At 51.1% G+C, this 12,774-nt stretch overlaps 1 protein-coding gene across 2 annotated transcripts in view; it reads right to left on the bottom strand.

Annotated features, from left to right (window-relative positions):
* AUTS2 (activator of transcription and developmental regulator AUTS2) overlaps positions 1-12,774 on the bottom strand; it is a 1,112,396-nt gene that overhangs the window by 143,157 nt on the left and 956,465 nt on the right. The gene's annotated exons all lie outside the window — the stretch shown is intronic.

Genomic DNA, 12,774 nt, shown 5'->3' with positions numbered 1-12,774 from the left:
GGGGAGGAGAAAGACCCAGCTAAGAGCTTCTAAGACCAGCTTCACCTCCCTCCCTGTGTATGCCGTGCCGAATGTGCCCTGGGAGAGCTCAGGGAGAGCCCAGGCCTCCAGGTCCTGAGAAGAAATGCCCCTGAACGCTGCAGACACTGGCTGGGGTAGCGGATGGGCTCTCCCCGTGGCCCTCGGGAAGTGCAGGAGCTGACCCGTCTTCTCTGAGAGCAGCACAGCGTCTTAAGAAGCTCAATCCCCGTGAAGCCCTCTGTCTCTGTAACGTTCAGAAGGCCTCACTAGCAGACAAGAAGTAAGTCATGGGTTGGCTGCACACAGCAGAGAGGCGCGTCGGACTGTCATGTCCCTGCAAAGGGCCGTGTCCTTGAGGTACAGACGTGACGGGGGCTCGCACAGCCGCCCCGTCCAGCAGTGCCCTGCGAGCACGCCGCAGCAGCCAACCTCTCACATGGCGGGAAAGCCGCCAAAGCGCTAGCCACGTTTTCGGAAAGTGGAATTCAGAAGGTGCCCGACGCTCTCCCTGCTGGAACTGCGTTCTCAGAGCCGGGGGAGACTGCAGAGGCCACACACTCCTGAGTCCCTCTGTACAGGTGTGGAGGGAGGGGTGTGAAGTTCAGGGACGCACCTGAGGGTACGGTGACTCGGCAGCAGAGTGGAGCCACAGAGACCTGGAGCCACAGCGCTGAGCTGCCCGGAGAGCTGGAAGGTCTAGGGAGCAGACAGCGTTTCCGTAACGCGCAGGTCACAACCTGCCTCCACACACGCCTATCTCGCTATGCTCTTCACCACTTCGGGAGGAAGCTGCACGTACTCCCATTTCACAGATGAGGAAGACAGAGGCTCAGGAGAGCCCAGTGGTTGGCTAAGGTCACCAAGCTGAATGAGATGGGGTGACAGACGACGTGGGCCCAAACCCACATGGTCACCCGTCTTGACACTGGGGCAGGAAGGACCATATGTGTGGACAGAATGACACACTGGATGACAAAGGTGATGAGGCCAGGCCATCAGTTAGCTCTGAAATGCTCACACTCCACTGATCACAGGGTTACCTTCAACCCTCAGCACACGGCAAGTGAGGAACGGGGGCGGATCTGTAGAAAGTGGGATTCATGGGACACTCCACGCTAGACCAAATATTCACTTGGTGGCCAAGCAGGCAGTGACCTCAGGACCTTGGCACCAGCTGTGCCCTCTGCCCGGGCTCTGCAGGGCCCACTCCCTTACCTCCTCAGGGTCCTGTCTCACAGGTCCTCTCCTCAGACGGTCTACCCTGACCCCCCAGTAAAAACAGCACCCTCCCCACTCCAGGGCCCCCGAGTTCCCCTCCCCATCTCCGAACATGCTATGTTTCACATGCCGACGGGTCTCACTGTCTCTCTCCCACCACAAGAAGGTAGCCTCCAGGAAGGTGGGGACCCTTTGCTTATTTGGGGCACTGCTGATATCTCTAGCGCCCAGAATAATCCTGACACACAGCAGACACTTCATAAATGTTTTCCCCAAATATTTTCCCTTGAAAAAAATTTCACACCTACAGAAAAATAGTAAGACTATAGTGAACATTTATCACCCTTCACCTAGATTCGGTACTTACTAACACTTGGCCACATTTGCTCTACCTCTCTGTACATGCGTCTGTGTGTGTATTTGTGTGTGTGTATATATATATATATACACACACACTAACTAAATACACACACACACATATATTTCTTTTTGGTAGACCATTTAAATTAAGGACAAAATGTATTTCTGGGAATAAGGAACTTACCACACCAGGAACTTCAACTGATGCATTCTCTAATAGACGGGGCACACTGAGATTTCCCCAGATGTCCCCAAAATATCCTTTAAAATAAGCTTTTAAAAATTGTAGACCGAGGGGCCAATCAAGGATCGAGCGCGGCATCTGTTCCCACGCCTCTCGAGTCTCCCTTAACCTCGAGCAGCTCAGTCGGTATCTGCTCAATGAATGAGCGCGTGACTGAGCCACGCTGACAGTCGTCCAGAGACCTGCCAACAGCCAGTGGGGGAGCTGGTGGGACCCTCACCCTGAGTTTGCTCTACACCTCTCTCTTCTGCATCAGGTCCCCCCAACACCTTCACACGGGGCGCGTTTCACTGTCCGCCCCCCAACCCAGGTTCCTGGACTGTCGTTTTCTTGCCACCCACCATGGGGGAGGGATGTCGCTCCTGAAGCCCTCAGGCCACGTGAGTTTCCATTATCCTCCAGCACTGATTTCTCTCTCTCAAGGCGTAGGGCTTTCTCTACTGCTCTTGGCTCACATTTTATTTTTTATTATTATTATTTTTTTAAATAAATATATTTATGGGTGCGTTGGGTCTTCGTTGCTGCGTGTGGGCTTTCTCTAGTTGCGGCGAGCAGGGGCTACTCTTCGTTGTGGTGCACGGGCTTCTCATTGCGGTGGCTTCTCTTGCTGTGGAGCGCAGGCTCTAGGCACACAGGCTTCAGTAGTAGTGGCATGTGGGCTCAGTAGTTGTGGCTCGTGGGCTCTAGAGCACAGGCTCAGTAGTTGTGGCGCACGGGCTTAGTTGCTCTGCGGCATGTGGGATCTCCCCGGACCAGGGCTCGAACCCGTGTCCCCTGCGTTGGCAGGTGGATTCTTAACCACTGTTGGCTCACATTTTAAAATATAAACACAGAGGGCTGAATGTGTGGACTGGCTCGTGGAAACTGTCTGCAGGGGCAGGGGGACACTGCTGCTTGAAGGAGGTGTGTTTTGGGTCACCAGCAGGGCCATGTGTCCTTGGTAGCCCACAGAAGCCTGCTTGCTCCATAAAAGCCGATTGTGGCTATTACGATGCTATTACTAGTGTGAGCTGTGGGATGCTCAAAACACAGGAAAACTGTGCTCCGGGAGAGGGCAGGAGGAAGAACCCAAGAGAGACATAAAAAGGCAATAGGATTTAGAGAGCACTCTTAGGAGAGAAGAGGGGTGATGGATGGAGTGGGAGGGACGAAGGGAGGGGGAGACATGCCAGGAGGGAGGAGAACACACTAGACATGGGGACAGGGCAGGAGAGAATCAGAACCTCAGATTAATGGGAGCCAATGGACCTGACTTCAATCAATGGGAAGCAGACGTGCTGGACAACAGTCCCAGTGCAAGACTGGGGGCAAGGGCAGGAAGGGTCCGAGGAGGTCAGAGGGCAGACTCAGGACACACGGACACCCACCTCCACTGGGTCCCAGGGTGAATGGGCACAGGCAAAGGGGCTTAATTAGAAACCAGCAGGGCTTCCCTTGTCTCTCTTTTGTGAAACCTTGGCCCATCCTTACAGACCCAGAGGAAACCAAATCCCACGGCTGCCCCTCACTGGGGTCTCCTTCCGGCCCCTGTTCCTCTGCTGGTGCCCGCCACCACGCTGACAGTAGATCTCTTGACGGTGCCCAAGTATGACTAGACAGTTTGAATCAAATTTACCTAGACTCCTCCCACCCCTGCCCCCCTTTCCAGTATCACTGGGGCCTGGAATTGGTGACAAGCCCACTGTGGATACCGACCATCTAATTTCCTAGTCTCCTAGGGGCTCTAAAGCCAGCCCCCTCTGACCTGCCAGCGGGAGAGCTGACCTCTCATTTGTCCTGCTTATCACTGGTAATAACCATTAGGGACAATGGCAGGCGTTCACACCTGCTGCCCACAAGGACGGCAGATCGGGTCTCCACAGGAGGCCAGGGATGCAAATCACCTCGTCCTTTTCATCTCAGCCTCACTCCCAGGCACTCTCCCGCACAGACGCCACCAGAGCAGGGGATGGGGGAGAGCTGAGCCAAAGAGACAGAGCGCGCCCTGCCCCCAAGCAAGTCAGCCAACCCGGGTCCAGGGGTTGACCAGATGTTGTCAGGCAGCAGTGCTGATTAACAGACATCGTGCTGCTGACCTCCTTGCCGTAGAGGCCGAGGCTTGGGACACGGGAAGAAGCAGGGGCTGGATTTTCTGCACGAGCGTTTGTTCGTGGGGAGTGATGTTCTGCGGCTCGAGCATTTTCACGGCCGCCCTCGTTGCCGCTGGGATGGTGCCCAGCGTACATCGGGGACAGAACCCATGGCACTGGGGACACGGTGGGTGCCGTGTTCTGCAGCCCACATCCCAGGTTCGTGCCATCCCCCGTGGCCACCCCTCTCCCAGGATCGAGGGACCGCTAAGGGCCTCGAGTGCCCTGATCCGAGGGGCCCGTCGGCCTCCGCCCGCAGAGGCTGGGCCTCCCCGGGGGCCGCAGGGGGCGGAGGGCGGTCCCGAGGCCAGGCCGCCAGCAGCCAGCCGGCCCAGCCCTGCTGTAAAGTATTAACTCATACTGAACACAGTTTGTCTCCGAGGACCCTCCTGGCCCCTTCGTCATCCTGTGCTGACATTTTAATCGTGCTTTTGTGGGAACTGGCTGGCAGTCTGTCATCAGGAGCGGCGCGGCGAGGGGCCAGAGCGGGCTGCTGGCCGAGGCGGCTGCTGAGGGAAGCGGCCCCCATTCTGACAGCCTGAGCAATAATCTGAACTTACTGCGCCGAGCCTGTGGGACACCAGCCGGGCCGCTTTATCTTCTTCATTAAAGTGCGCTCAAAAAAAAAATCCATTTTCCTTTAAAGTCTCAGGAACAGATGGAGTAAAATTAATTGCGCCATTAAGTCCCGATAGACAATAGCAGAGTGGTTTTCTTTCAACTGTGCATGTGTGTTACAAAGTGCTCTTCGTAAAAGGCAATTACGGCAACATTTGCCATAAAATAAAGGTTGCTTTAATGGGCAATAAACACAGGCTTCAAATTTTGTATGAAATGGGTCTCCAAAGGGCGCTGTTAGAGGCGGCTCAAAGGCACGGCTGACTTTAGGATTTCTGCTCGGGCTCCAGCTCAGCCCATTCCGAGAACAATGCTTCCCCACCCTTGGATGTATTCTGATAGAATGATGTATGTGACGTGCGCTCGCTGCATGGGCCTCTCCAGCCAGATTTTTCTGGTCAGCAAACGGCAGGCAGGAGAGAGCTGGAGAGAGAGAGGAGAGAGGGAGAGAGAGAGAAAAGGGGGGAGAGAGAGAGAGAGAGAGAGAGAGAGAGAGAGAGAGGGAGAGAAAGGTGTTCACCAGGGTGTCCTCAGGGCGGCACCCACTGGCTGAGGAAGCAGCCACTTAAAGCTACAGGCCCAGTTCATGGGGCTGGAGATCGTAATTTATTCATCTTCTGTCTCATAGGTCTGGTGAGGGTTTCTCATTGACTCCTGGAAGTAGGACTCAGGTGAGAAATCTGTATTTATGCATATGCAGGGTCCTTTAGGACCAAGAGTTGGCAAAGATGGGAAGAGGCTGTGCTTTACAACCGACATGAAGATGACGCTGCAGGGCCGTCAGCAGACGGATGACCTGGTGCCCAACTCGCCCCTCCGAGGACAGTGGCAAAGAGAACTGTCTAAGGGAACCCGGAACGTGCGACGCAATACAGATCTCCAACAGCACAAGTGGAGGAAGCCGGCTTTTCTGAGCCCCCTGCCCCTTGCCTTTGAAAGAGCCCCATATCCATCTTCCTCTTTCACGGATCCAGGATGCTCAAACATGGTTGGATGGGGGCAGGAATGCCAAGATGACCAGAACCTCATTTCAGTCCACTCTATCTCTACATTTCAGTAATTACAAAGTTAGCATGACATATAAATGATCCATTAATTGAAAGATGGACTACACCAACTCCAATATTTATGGGATAAATCCATATTTCATTAAACAAATCCAATAAGCAAATATATCAAGGAGAACATGAGAGCATTTTTATTTAAGTATGAGATCAAGAGCTAAAAGGACCATTTCCTGTCCAAAAGATAGACTTGGAGCTTAAGAAACAAACAAACAAATAAACAAAAGAACCCTTAGAAGATCTGGAATTCGGTGGGGCTGATGTGACGGAGAAGCTGATGGTGATGATAATTAGCTTCAAGGGAATCTGGGGTCAGCTCCTAGGTCAGGGGCTCACGGGAGCCCTCGGGGCCCCACCGGCCACCAGCCGCCATGATGTGAGAGGGGCCGGGTTTTGCTCAGACTGCTGAGGGGTTGGCGAGAGGCCACATGGGCGCTTTGGTTGCTCCAAGAAGAGCAGGGCAGGCTTTTAAGCTGTGTTTTAAAAGAGGGGTTGTTTTGCACTGAGTCATCCACCCTGCAGCCCGACCCCTTCTTCTTCTCTATCTGATGTCTGCAGAGGGTGATGTCTATGGAAGCCCAGCAAACCTGACTCCCTCAGGACAGATGTGAACTGCCACCGGCACCTCGGCTCTCAGAGAACCGCATCCTCTCTGGCCCTCCTGCCGGCTCTTCCCTGTATCCCAATGGAATCAACCCCTGCCCGCCCCCCACACCTGTGCCCCCAGGTCTGGCTCAAAAGTCTTTGTGCCCAGCTGCCTCCTCTGTCCATCCCTGCTAGCCATCCTGGAGGCCCACTGCCTTGCGTCCACCTTCTCTGGTACCTCTTAGTTCAGACCCCATCAGCTCAGTGGACGTCGCAGCTTCCTAACCAGCCTCCCGCTCCAGCTTCACCCCTGCTAACTGCTTCTCAAGGTGACGGACCAAGTGGGTAAAATGAGAGTTTTCATATACTTGTTTTTGCCTGGGAACGTTCTGGTTAATGAATTATTTTGGGGCGCATGGATAGCTATGAACAGTACATTCTTTCACTCTCGAAGTGTCCCAGTTTGGAGGATATATTATAATCCTAGTTAAAAGCCACAGCAGCCCCTCCTTCAGTAACTCCTGTAAGTTTCAGGAAAACTCTAAGGTCCTTAAGCATCGGGTCCAGGTTTTGCAGGGCTCCAAGCTTACATAATTTGGAGTGCCCTATTTAATACAAAATATAAAATTATTATAAAAATTTACCTTAAATATATTTGTGCAAATGTTAAAAAAGGAACAAAAATCAACAAAGCCAAGATGTGGCCATATGACGACACTGCTAGAGGCCGGGCAGGAGCTCAGGAGGGGCCTGGGCAGTGAGAGGTCTTACCGCTTAAGCTTCAATAGCCCCTTGGTAAATCCGCCCCAGACCGGAATAGAAGCAGGGTGTCTGTGATCTGGCCTCGGCCTAACTCTCAGGCTCCCTCTCCACACTGCCCCACCCAACCCCCAATGCGTGGCTTCCCTACACCCCGCCCTGTGCTCCAACATAATAACCACGTACCGTTAGATCAGCGTGCTACCTTCTCTCGCCTCTCCACCCTGTGTCTGCGCTCTTCCCTCAGCCAGGCAGGGGCGGGGGCGGGGGAGAGTGCCCAGGCAAACATCTATGCAACTTAGAGCTCAGCTCTAACATCACCTCCTTCAGGAAGCCCCTTCCGATGACTTCAGGCGGGAGTCAGTACCCTTCCTCAGAAGCTCGTAGAACATCCTGACCACTTTTCTCCCAGCCTTGACTGCACCGCTCAGAAATTAGCTGTCTTTTCCTCCACTGAGTACACAGCAGATGCTAAATACATGTCTAATGAATGGATAAGCAAGTCTGAGATCAAAGCATCCTTTTTTCCAGTGCCATATGGGATCCCTGCTAAGGCTAGACACTTAGGCTGGACACTGCGCTTGGAACGGGATGGGGAAGGGATAGGAACGGGAGCTCATCCTACACCATAAAATGCCAACTCTGCTCTCTCTGGACCAGGGCAGTTACCAAATTGAGCATATTATGATTGACTGTTGGCAGGAATGGGATAATGAATGAGCTGGTACTCATCCACACCCAAAGACTAGGTCAGTAGTTCTCAACTAGGTTTGTACCTTAAAAATATCAGAAGTATTTTAAAAATGTATTTCGTTGCCTGGTACCTAGCCCCAGAGATTACTTTTTCATGTGGTGGAACCCAGTCATCAATATTTTTAAGACGCTCTCCAGATGATTTTAGAGTTGAAAAAAAAATGACCTACCCGATCCGATACTAATCTAACACTACCATTTAAAATCCTTTTACTCACATTTGGATCTTGTCAGTTACCAGCCTATCTGTAGCCAATACTGTACATGGTCCGTCTCTGCCATTTTCTCATCATGAATGAGCACCCGTTGTTGAGTGTCTGTGCAGAGGGCCACGATGACTCAGCACCGCCCCCCCCTCAGCATCTCACATGTTCAGTCAACAAGTGCTTTGTGAGGGTTTGATAGAAAGCTCTCACTGGCAATATACAAAAGTAAGACTCAGTCCTTATCCTCAAGGAGCTTGCAATGTCTTAGATCAATTCACAATAAAACTTGATAGTAAAAGAACATTCAAAAGTCTGTAGCTAATCAAGTGTCACATGAGTGCCAGTGATAAGTGCTCTGTGTAATGATGTCCCTCCACGGCAGACCTGCGATGATCAAGTATTCTGTGAGTCCCAAGACGTTGGATTTGTGGAGGAAAGAGCAACTCTAACAACTATAAGTCAGGAAATAACTCTAAAGTCAAATCGGATACTCATTCATTCATTCCTTTTATTTACTGACATAAATATGTTTCGAACACTTATTACATGTGACACACGACAGTGAGTTCCACATATACAGGGGTGCAGGAGATGGAGGTGACCCCCAGCCTGATGGAACATAGTATGTATAAAAGAGGCTCTTATTCATTAAGCATTGATGTCCTCAACTGTCACTGTGGTTAGTGCTGTAAAGGGAAAGACCAGGGTCCTAGGATGTGAAAGGTACTTATAGGTCAAGGACCACAGAGATCTATGTTCCAAGAACATGGGAGGTCATGTGCTCAATTTCAATGGTAAACCATGTTGTCGGCTTCCTTGTGGAGGGTCAGGAACAGCCTTGGGAAGGAAGCTGGTGAGCAGAGGAGAGCTCAGGCTTATCCTCCCTGCTGGACAAAATTCTCTCTCACTGGCAGAGAAATAACCTGCAGGGACTTACACAGTGCCATGAGCAGATGGGGTTTAATGAATGTGGTGATGATAATGATGATAATTATTCAAATTCTTTCCCATCTCTACACCCCAGGGAGGCCAGTGCTGCCTTTTGTCATCTGACTAAATTTGAGAGGTGACCCTCCTTCCTCAGTTTATTCTGTGATGTCTTCCCACGCCCGGCGCAGTGTGTCTCTGCTTTACGTCACGCACATCAGCATATGCTCAGCAGTGTGCTCCATACTCAGGAGGGGAAGAGAGAAAAATGAGATTGTCAGGAGGTCCCTCGGCCCTCCTGAGACCGAGGCCAGGGCTAGGGGGTGGGGCTTGCACAGGGAATACCTTAAAACTGGAAATATCAAGTGTGAGGCTCAGATAATGAAGAGTTTGCATGCATTTGTTTATATTCCACCTCTTCCAGAAAAGAATTTAAGGAGAGTTAAAATAAACAGATGCACACAATAAAGGTATTAAAATTGAAACAGAAAGTCAAAATCTGATTAAGGAACAGAAAGCAAAGCACTGAACCATGGGGCCGAACACTGAATTTAACTCTGGCCTTTCCAGAAGACGGGGCAGAAGGGAAAGATGGGGTCAGGTAATCTGCACTCCCCCACCGGAGAGAGCCCCGCGGTTCTCCCAGAGAGACAATAACGTCCTATCACACAACACCTTGCACGAGTGGCCGCATCTTCAACAGCAGAGGCACGATATCATCACATTGGCTTTTCAAATGATCAATAAACCCAAGCTATAAACATTAAAGTAGGACCTATCCAAGATAATTGAACTTAGGGAGATAAGCTACTGCCCTTCAAGTCTGTGCTTTCCTAGTGATCTAACCTGGTAAAAGGGGAGAGTGCAGATTACCCAGGGTAGGGAGCGTGTCCCTTGCTGACCATCAGTGAGCGGCACTTTTCTCTCCTGATTTCAGGGAAGAGCTGGAGGACGGCAGTCGCAGAAAACGTGGTGAGGTGCTGGGCAGCCCGGACGGTGCTCAAACGCTGACCCTCACGGTCTGGATGCCCAGGATGGCTGCCATTCTGATCAGAGGCAATGCTGACAGGCCCGACCCGCCCTCCTGCTGGGTTGCAGGCTGTCCTTCTCCACGTGGACGTGAGTCACTGGAGGGCCTTCAGAAAAGCCTAGATGTGCCTCAATGAGTGGCTCTGGGTCCTCTGACCCCTGAACAGGTGACATGTGGAAACTTTAGAATACTGATGGCCAATAGAGTTCTCTGGGATAATGAAAATGGTCCCTATCTGTGTTGTCTGATACAGCAGCCACTAGTCACACGTGGCTATTAGGCTCTTGAAATGTACATCACTCAGCAATTGATGTTTAGATTTTATTTAATGTTAATCAATTTTAATTAAAGAGCCACGCGTGACTAGTGGCCACATACTGGACAGAGCAACCCTGAAGACCCATGTCTCAGAACTGAGCAGAGACCTCCCTGGCTTGCAAAGTCTCCTCACAGGCGTTGCTCACAATGTACCCTGGCCGTTGATGAACCCCAGTGATGCTCTTGAGGGCCTTATAGGATAAATCAGAATCCAAAGACTCCTCCCAGGCACTTGAATAAACTGGTCTGCTAAATGAAACCATTTAGTATTGACAAAACACATCTTGGAGAAGGTCTGCCAAACACAACAGTTGAGGTTTTGACAAACCTGGGGTTGGGCCATCCTGGGGTTGGGTAACTATGGGGCCCAAACGCGTCCCTAAGCCGCTCCTAATTCCCACATAATCCACGGTCCCCCGTCAAGCACACGAGCTCTCTTCCTAACTGCTGTGGCAGGAGGGCACGCAGAGTTCACCCGAACGTGGTAATGAACTCCCACCTTAATGGTCTAGAATAAAACACATCTCTGTTCTCAACACTCGCGATTAAGAGCTGACATGTCTGGATGTCGTTTTGGCCTCACCCTCACTCCTGCAGTGGTAGTAACATTCAGCCTTCATAAGAGTATCAGTGGCCAACGATTCTGGGGAAGTTTGGCCGTTAGCTGAGTTCAGTCCACGAAGAAAGAGGCCAATGAAAGATGCGCGAAAGCTGCCGACAGTTCTGGATCCATTTTTCCATATGTTGGAAGAGTACAACCGTTACATAAAATGTTTAGAGACACGAGTGAAGTTTTGTCATAATGCATTAAAGCTGATTTCAGGGGCAAAAAATTACAAACCTTTTTCTAGCCTCATGTATAATGACAAATACAACTTTGGATCACTGAAGAACATTCTTGGCAAGAGTGAACGAAGGGATTATGGAAGAGAAGCCTGGTGATTGAACTGGAGGGAGTTTCGATTCCAAGGAAGGCTGGAAGTTAGCAGGAGGGCAGCAGGACTGTGGGCCTGAGCTGTAGCCATGGGGATGACGGGGCCTATGGAAGGGGGCTTAACACCACGTTCTGCTCGGCAAGAAGGTGCTACTTGACGGACACCCAGGGCATCAACCCAAACAAACCCAGGTCCCAGGGCAGGACGGGGTGAGAATTCAGGAACAGAGGATTACAGCCACCACTTGGGGCACTGGGGGATGCAGGTCAAAGATGAACTTAAAAAGAGCTCCGACAGTCCACCTAAAAACTTGCATTCAAATGAACTTCACAAGGCTACAGGGGACTGTTAGAGGTGATAGAAATTTTGTCTTGACTGTGATTTCATGAGTATGTACACCTGTCAGAACTCATTTAATATACTTTAAAATGAGAGAAAAAAAAAAAAGAACTTGGAGAAAAGGGATTTCGTGAGAGACCACAGAAAAATGAAGTTGCCTGGACATCTCTGCTCCAAGGTGGGCCTGAGGAACTTGGTCTAAACACGTCTTTAAAAAGCCTACGCTCAGGGGCTTCCCCGGTGGAGCAGTGGCTAGGAATCTGCCTGCCAATGCAGGGGACATGGGTTTGATCCCTGGTCCAGGAGGATCCCACATGCCGTGGAGCAACTAAGCCCGTGCGCCACAACTACTGAGCCTGCACTCTAGAGCCCGTGAGCCACAAATACTGAGCCCGCATGCCACAACTACTGACGCCCGCGCACCTAGAGCTGTGCTCTGCAACAAGAGAAGCCACCGCAATGAGAAGCCCGCGCACCTCAACAAAGAGTAGCCCCTGCTCGCCGCAACTAGAGAAAGCCTGTCCACAGCAATGAAGACCCAATGCAGCCAAAAATAAATTAATTAAAAATATATATATATATATATATATTTAAAAAAAGGCTACGCTCAAGTCAGCCTCAGCATCATGCAACACTTAGCAAATGTCCGAATCTGTCCGCCATGTCTGCCATGTTTGTGCCAGGCCTTCCTTAATCTTTGCTTTTGCTCGGATCCAATTCTGACATAAGCACCTGTCTAAACAGAACTGGGGCTAAACATTTTTGTCGGTCTGGGTTTCTCAGCCTAATATCCCTACGTGAGGAGCAGTCCCTTACCCACCACTCCTGAAAACCTAATCGGGCATGAGATGGGAAGCTTAGAAAAACTAATGTGTCTGTAATTTCAGGAAGGAAAGGGCTGTACTTTGGGTTACACTTTGGGTTAATCCAGCGAAGCCTGCAAGTGAGGAGAAAATTGATGGGTATAATTTGGAAAGAACTGGGCTCAGCATTCAGAAGACGAGTTAGAAACTGTGCGGGTGGCAAGACACCTCCTCCGTGATGCGGTCACTTTGCACGACCAGTCGCCTGAGACGGGGGAGAGAGGAGAACTCCCAGACGTCAGGCACCCAGGCACTGCAGACGCTGCCCTGTGGACAGGACGTCCTAAGCCTTCACCATTCCCCTCCCTGCCCCTTTGCCCAGTGCTGGAAGGGATGAATCGCAAAGAATAAAAACACAACAGAGAGGCCACGAAGCAGTGCTAGCAAGCAACGCGTGGGAGAACG

Source organism: Grampus griseus, assembly GCF_964374135.1.
Source record: "Grampus griseus genome assembly, chromosome: 14".
NCBI classification, from domain to species: Eukaryota; Metazoa; Chordata; class Mammalia; order Artiodactyla; family Delphinidae; genus Grampus; species Grampus griseus.
Note: the sequence above shows the minus strand (reverse complement) of the source record. Positions and strands in the feature narration are given on the sequence as shown.